The sequence below is a fragment of the Arctopsyche grandis genome, chromosome 3 (genome assembly GCF_051622035.1).
Source record: "Arctopsyche grandis isolate Sample6627 chromosome 3, ASM5162203v2, whole genome shotgun sequence".
NCBI lineage: Eukaryota > Metazoa > Arthropoda > Insecta > Trichoptera > Hydropsychidae > Arctopsyche > Arctopsyche grandis.
In genome coordinates this window covers 1,149,908-1,164,124 of record NC_135357.1, presented here as the reverse complement: position 1 = coordinate 1,164,124, position 14,217 = coordinate 1,149,908, and the positions used below count along the sequence as shown (strand labels likewise).

Below are 14,217 nucleotides of genomic sequence, written 5' to 3'. Positions count from 1 at the left end.
TGTCCTCAAAATGGGACATCTACCAATTTTTACGTAATAGTGTGTATTCAAGAACACGCGTATATTTTCATAGTTTTTATTTATTAATAAAAAGAACAGGAATGTTGATGGAGAAAAGAAAAGAACGGGAATGAATAATATAAATATAAAAAATTTATATTGTTTTATATTTTTATGATGAACAAATGTTCTCAAGTATTACTGGGTTTGCTTTTAAATAAGAATAAAATTCTTGGCAGGATTTCTTAAAATTATTGATTTTAATTAACAACATCGCTTTAAGAACTGAGACTTGCAATTGCGTTTTTTCGGTCGTCCACAACTTGTTCATCTGTGAAAAGACTCTTTGTACGGGTGCATTAGTTCCGGGCAGGCATAAAATGTATTCAATAATTATACGATATACATATACTCTCTTTTTGAAAACGGGAAATTTTCACGTCCCGAAGCTGTGCTTGGGGACAACGGGACAGGCTACCTAAAAACGGGACGGTCCCGTTCAAAACGGGACGTATGGTCACTTTAGTCATGGGTGACCGTAAAAAAGTCGAAAATGTTCGTTTACTATGCATACATATGAAAAACGGTTAGTATATATGTATATATATATCAGTTGCGTGCGATAAAACTCTCTCTCCCCCCGTCGTACATCCTCACCTAATTTGCGCGATCAGGATACAACAGGAACAAGAGGAACAGGCTTTTCTTTCCGTATCCTGCGCGCGCATATTAAACAAGGCTGTATGACAAAAATAGAGATAACTTCACCGCATGCCAGTGATATATATTATACTCCAGTGCCACCATATGCCAGTGATATATATATGTACATAGTACCGTTTACCATGCACCCTTTTATTTTTGATCTTTCGATTTTCGATCTTTGCCTTCCGATATTTGCTTTTTTGACCTTTTCACTTTCGGTGCCGTGAGGTAGACCCATTATTGAGTTTTGTGATTTTTTTTACGTTTATATACGATTAAAAAATATTCAATTGCCTTACACAAATCTAAATGCTAAAGAAATAGTAAGCACGTTTGCAATTAACAGCTCGATCTCCAAAAGATATTTCATTTTAACGAAGTTTAGGGGGGTTGCAGAAGTTCATATGGACGGGGGTGGTGCCCAGAGGGGCTATTTTAAAATAAATATACGTATTACATAATTAATAATTTTAAATTTCAAATTCAAATAATCTTGCTAGAAAAAATACACAAATTCATCAGTTCGGTGATAACTCCGCATAAAGCGATCTTGCGCACGTCACTAAAATCTCGATGACGGAACATCTGGCACCCAAAAACTCCATCAATCGAAAGCTATACACGCGAAATATTAAGGAGAACTCGAGTGCCAGACATTCCTTATTCGCGTTTTTTTGGCAACGATTGTCGTGCGCGCTATCGCAATTTACGCAATAATCCGTTAGCAAAATTCATCACAGTTTTTGATTAGTTTCGTTGCTGTTTAAACTTAAAATCCAGCTTTTTATTGTTTCTTTTGATTTTCAATAATAATCAAATTTACAATTCTAAATATACACGATACAATTATAAAATAAAAGAAAACATTAATAAGAGTAACAAAAAAAAAAATTTTATTCCATACGATAGGGAGAATAATGCAATCCCCACTGTCCATATAAATAGTATACAGATAATACAAATTAATGATAAAACAAATAAATATAATAATAATACATGTATGTATGTTACATATAATAATAATGATAAATAGTAATAATATTGTGGCGGCTCGCTATACGACATGGTCGATTTTGGCCACCTTCCTGCGAGTGGGGACCAACTCGGCTGGGTTCGGAGAGCGGCTACTCACTCTGCCTTCAGCTGTCATAAATAAAACACGTGCATTAACATGCCAGTCGTCTCATTCGTTCATCCCCCATAATATTAATAATAAATAATAATAATAATAAGAAAGTTAATCTATGGCAGTCGGTGAAGTAACTTTATCTACCGAACATACAGAGAACAGTGGAAATAAGAAGACGCGGCAACAAAGCATCGTCGAAAAACATTTTCGCCTACGGCGCATTTTTTTATTTTCATAGTTCCAATCGATTTCAAACAAAATCTGTTATGTTTCGAGCTATTAGTACATATTGTAAATGCCGAATAGTCGTTCATCACTTGAAGAGAAACCGTATATTAAAGCCGATTATTTTACTGTAAAATAGTCTCAGGGTTCTTATACTTTAACTTTTAAATCCAGCTTCCGATGAATGGAGTATTTTCAGGAATTGAAGATCAGCTGTTTCAATCGATCTCAAATAAAATTTGTTCACTATTGTTAATTTCTTAAAATAAAGTTTTTTTTAGCTCTCTTGCTTTGAACACTAATGGAGCCGTCAATTGTTATTTGTAAAAGCATCCGCTTGTAGCCGCTTTTTAGTTATAACTGTTATAAGGAATAATACATAAAATTCACTTCATCACAGATTATTTTACCCCTTCTCAAAATACTTTATACTCCCCCTCTCCTCCCCTTTTCATACTAGCGATGAAAGCAATCAATTTCAATAAAGCTCCGAAAGTAAACATGACAGCGCCGCACCGCTTCTTCGAAGTTTTATGAACCTGAAACTTCACAAGTAAACTATGAACATTTGAACATACATATGGACATATATACATATATATGTACGAGTTATTCAAAACCTAATTTTCGTTTAAATCGTAAATATTTCTAACGATAATTCTTCAATTTTTAATAATAAATCATTGGGATACGAGAACGTCATACGAATCAACATCTGGTATTATGCGGAGTGACAAGCAGGTGCTATCTTATTTAAGGTCAAAATTTATTGATTTTCTTATGATGCGTACGGACCAAACCAACGACGATTTTGGTCCAACGTTTTAACCAGCAGGATAAAACCAGTAGCGTACAAAATATCGAAATAAAAATTAAATTTAAAAATTGAAATTAAATATCAAAATTAAAAATATTATTATTGTATTAAAATTAAATTCAAATATCAAAATAAAATTATAATCAATATATTAAAATTAAAATAAAATATTGAAAGTTAAAACAGAACATGCCCAATTTAAATAAATTTTCGAGATTGACCTAAAATTAGATCATCAACAATCACATACAGGTAATCCTCGACTTTTGTTTGTCGAAGGTGTTTTGACTTACGAAGATACGCACTAAGATCGAAAAAAAAATCAAAGAATTATTATTTTTACTTCCCCGTAATGCGCAGTTACTGAGAATATCTCATGTATAAGTATGGGTGACCGAGCGATGGTCCCAACCCGGTATGTTGTCGGTTTATCAAACGAAATTTTTTTAGTCTTCAATTGTTTCTCTCGTCGAAATAAATCAATTAATTAAATCATTTCAGAGGTAAATTTTATCGGATAATGTGTGATTATTAATTTTATTTCGACGAAAGAAAAAAAACCCTTTGACAAATCACCGACATCCGACACCGCGTTTTTTTATGAATTGTTTTTTTTATCGATCAGAGAAATTATATTTCTCTGGTTTTAAATGCGCATCGTTGTAATTCAAAACATTGTTGTAATTCAAAACATCAACGATGGTCTAATTTTAGCTTAATCTCGCTCTTTAGCTTGATTTTGATATTTAATTTCAATTTTAAAATTTAATTTTTATTTCGATATTTTGTACGCTACTGCTTGTTAAAAAGTTGGCCCAAAATCGTCGTTGGTTTAGTCCGTAAGCACCATTATACCAGTGACCAGTGGCGTAACCAGGGCGTGGATAAAAACAGTTTAAAATAAAATTATAGAATAGTTGCAAATGTATATTTTTGAGTTGGTTCATTATACACGCTAACTAATTCAAAAATAAACATCAATATGGCAATGAAGTGCTTATTTATAAAAGTTTCAATTTGTATTATCAATAGAATAGCAGCTCATGAGCAGCATATAACATAAATCTCCTAGTAGAAAAGGCGAACATATGGCACGCGGAGAATTTTCTACAATTTCATAAATATTTTCCTATACATAACTGAAATGAATATAATAATTCGATTAAAATACACATTATATACAAACCGGGAGTGTACATAGTAGTAAGCATATTTGCTTTCAAATATAGTGGTCACAGGTTCGAGTCCCACTGGTTGCTGCTGGCCAGACCTTGGTTTATGACTCCGGATCGATCGTTTCCTATCATAGTTTGTCAATTTATCTTTACCTTTACCCATCTCTCGCAATTTTCGAGTTTTCAGCATCTCGAATTTCGCTGATTCGTTTAAAAAATGCTGCAAATTTGTCCATAAATATCTCGCAAATTTCGAGTTTCTAAGCATCTGGAAATTTGACGATTTATAAATATAAAAAATGCGCAGAAAATGTAAGTTTATCAAAAATTTGTATATGATGATTTGTTAACATTATTCTAAATAAAAATGTACTTTAATATCGCTACCAAAATCAGTTTATGATACGACTGAGTAAATTTGGCGTAGTATATAAGCATGGGTTCAGTTTACCTTAATTAAAAATTATAAAGGCAAAAAAACACAGCGATGAACGGCACATCGTGTGCATGGCTCCTCGCCATTGATGGTCTCCTACAATTCTTCAAATATGGGATACACCGTTATCAACAGTCATGTAGTCGGGCCAGCTCGCCGCCCTGGTACTTATATTTGAGCCAGGTCACTGCCTTGGTACTTTGATATTAAAATTGTTTTTCGAGTACAATTAAAAAATATTTTTGCTTATATTTCATATAAAATTTTGTATACCAAATATTATGAGCAGACTCTCGTTTTAACATTTGATGACTACAACCGTATCCTCACTCAAATGCCCATTTGAGTGCAAAAAAAATTAAATACAGCCCAAAAACAACCCATTGAAAAAGTTATAGACACTTAGAATGGTGCCGAAATCGAATCATCTAACAAAATTTTCAGAACTGTATGTTATATTGCATTTTCAGAACATTTTGATTGACTTTTCAAACTAATTAACATTTGATTTTTTTATAAATATTTGTACTACCAATATTAGGATACATATTTTTTAAGTAACGAAAATAGCGGGTGGGGGGGGGGGTCGTAAAAATTAAACACCGCCCTGGTACTTTTTTATTTAGCACTACAGCACTGGTTATCGATCACTGTCAAGCAAGGTTAACTACAAACATACAATTTGACCGGAAAAGGTCCAGAGTAGACTGCGGATAGAGACCGTGCTTTTTCCAAGAATCGGGGTGGTTTGGCTCCATTTACAAAGCTAGAGTACAAAAAAAAGGTTGAGTGAACCTTTTACAACAATTGAACAATAAACGGCGCGCTGTGGATCCGGCCACTAGTCCAGGGGGTCATTTTGGGACGGCGCGTGCTGCCCATCCCATGGATCTGTGCATGGCACGCCTCATTTTTTTTGCATGTTTAACCCTTTGGCTGCTACGAGGTATTTCAATGTCCAAGCGAAAAATGCTAACATTTGTAATTACTTTATAAAAAATTAAATATAATATATTTTTTTACATACTTGCTTCGCCGAACTCGCGTAATTTTTTTAATACTTTATATACATTTTTAAGAAGCAGTTGTGGACTCGCGCTCTCTCTTTCTGTCTTGCTTTTACATGCGTGCGTGCGAAAGAGATACCTACATATATACACTAAATAAGTTTTGACGATTGTTTCCGACGCATTATTTTTTTCAATAATCTATTTTTAGACATCGATGTATTTGTCGTTGTTAAAACATGCGATACATTTGAAACAGGTAGCGGTCTTTCTCTCTTTCTTTCTTGGTTTTAATTGTGTATGTGTGAGCGAGACACACAAGGATGCGAAGTTTCTAATAATCAAATAATTTTTCAACATGTATCATAAACATTTTGTATGCATTTCAGTTGCATTTGATTGATTGCACGAATTCGTGACCTATATAATTGAAAGCGGATTTCTATTGTTTTTTGCCATTTATTTTAACTCTGCAAAATGATATCGGACAGTGAAAGTGACGAAAGCGAAATAATAGCTCCTCGCCGAGGAACTCGACAAATCAGCAGCTCTACTGATTCTGAAAATGAATTTATCGACAATAATCAATTCCCAAGTAATAACTCCTTATATGACTTTGACAACGAACCCGAAATTTACTTTGATGATGAACCCGAAATTGAAGAGCTTTTAAAAAATTGATAAATATTTATAAAGCTTAATTGAAAAATAAATATATATACGTATATAAAAAAAATGTTTCGTGCCACTGATGCGCTGGCAAAGAAAGTATTGAAATACGACAATTAATGACGACAACAACGATCAACAACGATCGTCGTAGCAATCTTCGCCGATTTCAAAACAACGATTTATCGTTGTTATAGCAGTCAAAGGGTTAAAAGAATCTAAAAAAAACCACGTGCCATATTCACCGCTGTGTGATTTCGCCCTAACTAGCTACTTAAAAAAAACTAGTTTGTTTTTGGTGCTACAGTACGTCAGTGCCTATGCACGAACCTTTTACATATTTAGATTACTGACCACTCAAAAGGTTTGCCACCGCTATGATAGAAGAACAGACAGCAAACAGTAAATCAAACAAGTATAACATTTGGCCACTACACTTGTAGTTTGTAACGATTTTTAATTAATTTATTAAATTAAAATATTTCTTTTACAAAAAAAGGGTTATTTTGTTGTAAAAATGTTATGTATTTTATGAAATGAAAATTATTCAAAAAATAATTTAGAATATTTTTGATTTGATCACGGAATGGTGGCGACACAATAGTGGAAAAAGAGGCTTGTGGGGGCGTAACGCCAGCCGCCCCCACCCCCTTGCGAGTGGAATCTCTGTCTTGCGATTTTTTTTCATTTTTCATCCGCGTCGAAATGTCCGTTTTCATTGAATGCGCGTCAGGGACTCTCAACTGCAAAACCGTGGTAATAGCATCATGCGGATTTGATCAAACCAGTTTATAATAAAAATCGACGCTACTTTTTAACGATTGCTTTTTAACACACATGTGGAGCCGTAGTCGTTAAATAAGTAAAAACGAGTGACTCCGACTCCAATTTCGCGAACAAATTGTATTTTTATTTTATTTAATAATATACACACACTAGCTGAACCCGGCATGCGTTGCAACGCCACAATATTACAAGCAATTCCCGTTCCTGTTCTCGTTCCCATTCCGTTTGTCGGGAAAACGCAGGCAGCAAACACGTTGGTCGCGACGCGAAAACATTTGAAATTATACCCATTGCAATGACACCCATTCCCGTTTTTCCCGTTATTTTTACAGTAATCTTCCCGGACATGCATACAACAAATCCTGAAAGTTCCATCGTAATCGGTTCAGTGGTTTAGGAGCCTATTCGAAACATGTCGCTACTGTCGCCCGGACCAGGTTTGGGAGTACCAACCTTAACATTAATACACATGTGTATAATACCAACTGTTCGGCATGGGCCACATCATTATACATAATTATAATCATTTTATTTTAATATCCTACATATATATATATATATATATATATATATATATGTACATATTTTTATATAGATATGTATGCATCATATTCATATTGAATTTCAAACAATTTCCACCTCAGTGAGCGCAGATTATCGGAATGTATATGTAATCTTATTATAATGAGTGTTGCCAGCAGCATAGCTCGGTCGTTAAGAGGGCTGGACACCAGCGCCTTGTCCATACAAACGTACTATACTTCTCCCTTCCTCAATTATGGCACCAGAGAATTTTTTTTTAATATGCTATGGATATCCACCATTGCGGTGCATCTATCGTTTTATTATTTTGATTAGCTATTTTTTATAGGAGCTAGGAGCCACCAAACATCAATAAAATTTTTACACACACACGAAAAGAGTCCAGCTTGCTTATTTAATGGTCGATTTAAAAAAAAATACGCGCATATTTGCACAGAAAATATCTTTCTCATACCGATGATGAAATTTTTTTAAAAATTGGTCCAGTTTCGGAGGAGAAAATGGGAGAATACGAAACCTCGATTTTGTCAATTTAAAATAGGTTTTATCTGGTCGAATCGCAACTGTCGCATTCACTCAATATATGTATATATTGATATATATTGTCCCATTCACTTAATATATACATTCACTCAATATTAATTGTTTTTTCTGACTTAATTGCTCTTTCTGAAACTTGGATTTGCGATTCTGTCTTAAATGGCGAACTTTTCGATAACCGCTATTTAGTTTTTCGGAGGGATCGTTGCAGCAGAGGCGGGGGAGTTCTTCTCGCTGTACGAACTGCTAGTTTTCAATCTGTTTGCCTTTTTGATCAGCTCAATACCATCGGTGAACATATTTGGGTTGAACTTCGCTTAAAGAATTTTTCTATTTTAATATGTGTACTGTATTTTCCTCCGAATGAATCTCCTCTTATTATAATTTTTTTTTTTCAAATTTGCAAAATAATTTTAATGTTTTGGCTGGCAGAAAAGTCATGATCTTGGGTGATTTTAATCCTAGGAGTTTGAATTTTGTTCCTAATGAATTAATTTTTATGTCAGAACTATTTAATATGAGTCAATTGAACTCAATAACTAATTGTAATGATTTATGTGTTTATGTGTATATGCATGCATAATGTTTGTATGTATATGGATGTATGTATTGTATGTGTATATGTTTATGTATGTATATGTGAATATATATATGTGTAGGTGTGTATGTATGTATATGTATATATGTGTATTTTTATATTTATTTATGTATGTATGTGTATTTGTGTATATGTGGAAGTATTTGTGTATATATGGATGGTGTACATATATGTTTATATAATTGTCTTTGGCCAGGAAGGCGCATTGGGCTTACCTGTTAGGCCTTATTGGTGTAAATTAAATAAAAAATAAAAATAAAAATATATATCGAAGAAAGGAACGGCAACAAAATTAAGGTTTCGGGTGTACAGCCCTCTTAATACTCACATTTAATTATTTAATTTCTCTGTTCTTTCTTATGTTGATTTCCAAGTTTTATGTATGACTACGTGTATGTTTTGCCCTTTAGTTTATTACTACAATTGGTATTTTGTAATGACCTTTTGAAACCTATAATATATTGAAGAGTATTCAAAGGTAAGTGGAGTCAGGTCGAGGTACAAGAAAACACGCAGGCAGGTTCCAACTCTTTATTGCTGCTCGTCCGGTGGAGGTCAGGATCCGAATGCCACCGTTCGAGAGCGCACCATACTTATAAATATTCAGCGCTCAGCGCATGCACGTTATGACCCGTATAGTCATTGGTCAAGGAGTCGGGTGTAGCCATTGGCCGCAACGCCCGACTCCACCATTGGTCGGCGTCACCATGACGTCACCGGTCTACGGGGCGTCTCTCTATGTAACGTTACATAATTTTATTATTTATTCTGTTTTGATTTAAGAATGTTGGTTTTCCTAATAAAATAAAATAAATAAATATTTAATCTGGTTTTTTTTTCTATCGAAAATGATAAATCAGCATGATTGATTTTAATTACATTTTATCAATTTGAATACAATTTTTTTTTATGATTTGATTTGATTTGCTTTCAATCCAATTGAATTTTTTACAATTAACAATCCAATTACCACCAGTATGCCAGTAGTAGGGGACATAATTTACCGTTTACCACCGGCTTATGAAATTTGACAGTAAATTGCAATCCATAGTTGTAGGACTAAAAGCGTTCCGGGCATTGATGACCCCTGCACACGTCGATGTGTGACGAGGTGGGTGAGAGGATGTGGATGTGGATGTGGATGTGGATGCGGAGGTGTGAGCGAGAGAAGGAGAAGGAGAGGTAGGAGCGAAGAGAAGAGAGGAGAAGCGAAGAGAAGAGAAGAGAAGAGAAGAGAAGTGAGAAGGAGAAGTTGCGCGCGTCGCGTCGGTCGCCATTTGCCGCTGACGGATATTGACAGACGTCTGGCGGACGCCAACGCTGTCGCCGCCCATGCGAGGGCTGGCGCTTCATCTGACTCTTCCACGACTCCGACTCCGACTCCGGCCCCGACTCCGACTCCGACACCACCACCACCACCACTACACCCACCCCGACTGCACCCAGAGTCATCATCATCGCCCTCCTGTCGCTGACATGCTCCCGGCCCGCTGCTTCGACGTGAGTACCCCGAGTACATCGCCTAACGTCAAACGTCTACGCCAACGTCAACGACAACGTCAACGACAACGACAACGTCAAAACAAGTGTCGCCGTTGACGGTCAGTGGTGCCAATCGGCCAATCGGTGGTCTCGCCTCGCGCCAATTTTCCCCACTCGGAAGATGGCGGATTTTTATTGCAGAAAATGAAAACGCGTGCGATGCGTTTGATATCGACGCGCTTGCGTACTCGTTCGCGTGTTTACAAACTGTCACGGCTGCTCGCTCGCCGGGAGATTGATGCGTCCCGCCCGGCCATTGCAAAGTGTGCCTTGCGGCCGACGCGCATAGGATCAATTTCGCGTGCCGACTCGCCCACTCTACCGCCGCCATGTGTGCTCTGACAATTTGTAAACAACGCCGACCTGTCTGCCCACTTTTTATCTGACAATTCTCTCACTGCGATTCCCCTCCCCCATTGTTTTGCGATTCGACATATTCGGGAGTCACTTCGATTCCTTCAATTTTTATTACTAATATTTCTTTATTATTTGCCTAATTTGCCTAATCCACAATTTTATTACAAGGCTTTTGTATGTTTCACATTCGCTAATGGTTCAGGCAACATTCCTACATTCGTGCGATCGGTTTGAAACTTTGCCATTTTGCGCGGTTTGCTCACCGATCTCTTCCGATAGTTCGATGATGAAAACTAATCGTAATAAATAGAGGTAGGATAGTCACAGTGCTATCCATTGTTCCATTGTTGTAAATCCTTTGTAAAAAAGGTTCGGCAAACCTTTAACAATGCATTTACAACCTTTGAACAATACGCGGCACCTTCTGGGTCCGGTGACTAGTAATAAACACGTTATAGGACCGCCCTTGGTGCATTCCTCTTACTATGCTTAAGTACTTCACCCTTTAAGTGCTGACGTCTTTTCTGTTGACAGCCCGGCACGCTGAAAATTTCGCCAACATATCCAACTAAAATTATTTAGAAAGTATAAAAATTGTAGCTAATCTAAACAAACCCTAGATAACTACCGCCGAGGATTTCGAGCTTTGTAAAGGTGTATTTAGACTCTCTGAAATATCTTGCAACAATATAAAATAGACAAAAGAAGTTAATGGATGTATTTTTCCAAAACTAGTTCCATCTTCTTCGTTGTTGTTAAAATGTAATGCTCACAATCTAAATGCCCAGCCACAATCTAAAATAAGCAGCAGTTAGGGATTTCCATCGGGTAATTCTTCTGTGCTTATAAATTCAGAGTCTTTGTAAACATTGACACGGATTACACGACACCATTCAATGCTACCTCTAATGGCTTAGCAGGTAGTATTCTTGTTTACTTTTTACATGCAAAATTTACAATACCTATCGGCGTTTTGCAGGCCTATGGACTTGTCAGCAAAACGCCGATCGGCGTTGGTCAGCATTCAAAAGATTAATGAATGAAACTGTGTACTCCCTCATTTTAATATTAAAAAAAACCTACGAAACAATAACGCACGCAATCGGAATTAGGGCTGGCTCTTTTTTTCACATTCATTCACAGACTTAGGTGGCCAAGATGCTTGAAACCACCAAAAATGGTTCACTATTGTCAATTACTATTGTCCTACAAAGCAAGAGAACAAAAAAAGGTGAACATTCATGTTCTACGGGCTTATTGAACCGATATTCGAAACGCTCAAAGTTGAAGGCAAAATGTGCTCGGGTTAAACAATGACACGTACTATACTACTACTTTCGTACGATTCTTTTAAAATGCGAACTCGAAAAAATAGTTGTAATTTTCATTTATTTTCCTGCTTATTTATTGGTTTCAACTTACCAACCGTCCATAGATTCGACTAATGCGGAAATCACATCATACGATCTGTCACAGAGTGAACGATTTCATCAATTTTTATTAATAATTGACATATTTAGTTCCGATTTCGCGATTGGCCCCCCTGTAATACGCGACCATAGATGCGTTCCCCATCTATCGTTTTTTGTTATCTCATCCCGAATTGATCATCATCTGACCTCTATTCATCATGCGGCCTACGTGACAAGTTTACATACATACAATTTAAATAAATTGTCAATTTTACGAAACCGCGTAAATAGAGGGATGTGTGTATTAAATGCATAAATTTATCGCAAACCGGATGGTATTATTCCCGCATTACCCAATTGAGCATAGTAGGACTAAACATGGCCCCCAAATTCTAAAGCGAGCCCCAGGCCACGATTTTTGGCGGCCCCTCTACCTACCTACCATTATTTAAAAAAAAATGTATATTTAATATAGGATATTATAAAAATTAAAAACTTCACCGCATGGAAATTTTAAAAAACCTATTTTTCCGTTTTAATGTATCTTTATATACAAATATATGTATGCTACAGTGGCTATATACGTCCCCCCACTAGTGAGGCCATAGAATTAAATAATTTATTAGCGAATTAAAAACGTAAATGGTCAAGTATGAGTGAAAAATTTAAATTTTAGCACTGCTTAAGTTAAATGTGAATAGGCGGTAGAAAGCCGCGTTTAGATAGCTATCTGTCATCGCTCCGATCTGAACCAAGATTCCGATGTAAATTTTAATGAGTTCATTAACGATTAAACTCCTCCAGTTTCATGTCAAAGACATAACTTACTTCAATCTTAGCTTTGTATGTTACCTTAGTATGTCGGTAAGATATCAAAACGACATGTGTTTCAAAATCAAATCACAATTTTTTCATTGAACCAACAGAATGAAGCTTATAAAAAGCTTGTAATACTAGACAAAATCATCTTTAACGAGTAGAGGAAGTGCGATAGTCTTAAAATAATACATATATCAGTTATGAACGTACAAAGAATGAAAAGGTTAAAAACCCAATGTATGTATACTGGCCAACATTTGTAGTCGTAGATAATCAAAAATAGTTGATGGCTATTTGTATCTAGGGCAAATTGTATGTATAGGCAGTTTCAAGGATGACGAAATAAAACGAAGGATGAAATTAGACCGGAATGCTTTACTTTGTGATGCGCTGAAAATTAAGTGCACACTGAAAAGTACGAAATATGATTGGATGGAATAAAAAAGTGCTCGAATATACTTACATATATTGGATGAATTAACGATCTCTTCAGATGTAACAAAAATGCTTAAGCGGCAAATAATACAAAATGCTTTGTTCATGCCTGAAATAATCAACGTTTAGATCGTAACCGAAAATCGTCTAACCAAAGTAAGCGTTAAATTTCGATCGAAATAATGACTTTTTTCGGCCAAAACAAAGATACAAGGTAATAAAATGCTTTTTATTCACTCAGAAGAATCATATGGTCGTGTGCTCGCGCTCCAGAAGATAATTTATCAAATCAACACGTGCGAACGAGAGTAGGTATTGTCCGTAGTAAATTTTGCCACTCGGAAAGCAGCTGTATGTCCGCGTGCAATAAGGGTCGTTTTTCCTCGACGGCCTGTGACCCACTGTAGGGGGACAATAAATCTTCCGGTGAACTGGCCGTGACAGCCGGTAAACAAAGGGTACAAACACACTGTTTTTTTTTGCCAATGCGAACTTTACGACCGTTTTACAACTTGGCCACTGCTTTACAACTTTCGTAGTAGGTTATTATTCATATTTTTATAAAGTGCCAGTTGCAAATTGATATGGGGGATAAAATACAGATTAAAAACCGCATATGAAAAAAGCGGACATACATATAAAATGTCGTATTATTACAAGGCTATTCTATATTTTTGCACTTCTCTAATGATTCAGGCAAAGTTCCTACATTCTTCCGATCGGTTTGAAACTTTGCCATTTTGCGCGGTATGATCACCGATAGCAATTTAAATCGATTATGATATGTAGTTCGATGGTGAAAAATACAGTCTGAGATTGCGAACATTTTGGAGATTTTGAAGTGGTTAGTAGCGTTGTATTTTTGACTTTCCGCCACCCACTCGTTTTGTCAGATTTCAATTGTTTAACCCTTTTAGTGCTGACGTCTTTTCTGTTGAAAGCCCGCCATGCTGAAAATTTATTTATTTATTATTTATACATTTATATTTATTTCGTCAAATAGAATTATTTAGAAATCCAAT

At 35.8% G+C, this 14,217-nt stretch overlaps 1 protein-coding gene and 2 long non-coding RNA genes across 10 annotated transcripts in view; 2 read left to right on the top strand and 1 right to left on the bottom strand.

Annotated features, from left to right (window-relative positions):
* LOC143910004 (uncharacterized) overlaps positions 1-14,217 on the top strand; it is an 805,996-nt gene that overhangs the window by 438,842 nt on the left and 352,937 nt on the right. The gene's annotated exons all lie outside the window — the stretch shown is intronic.
* Positions 1-14,217, bottom strand: part of LOC143910007 (uncharacterized) — a 260,391-nt gene that overhangs the window by 3,159 nt on the left and 243,015 nt on the right. The gene's annotated exons all lie outside the window — the stretch shown is intronic.
* The window catches only part of LOC143909744 (homeobox protein PKNOX1-like), a 46,920-nt gene continuing 42,380 nt past the window's right edge, over positions 9,678-14,217 (top strand). For 2 of the 8 annotated variants that reach the window (XM_077427897.1, XM_077427893.1), the window contains exon 1: positions 9,729-10,130. The gene's annotated coding sequence lies outside the window, so the exon portion shown is untranslated. Of the gene's footprint in view, positions 10,131-14,217 lie in introns of all 8 variants that reach the window. The other 6 variants (XM_077427881.1, XM_077427884.1, XM_077427888.1 and 3 more) reach the window with 6 other exon arrangements.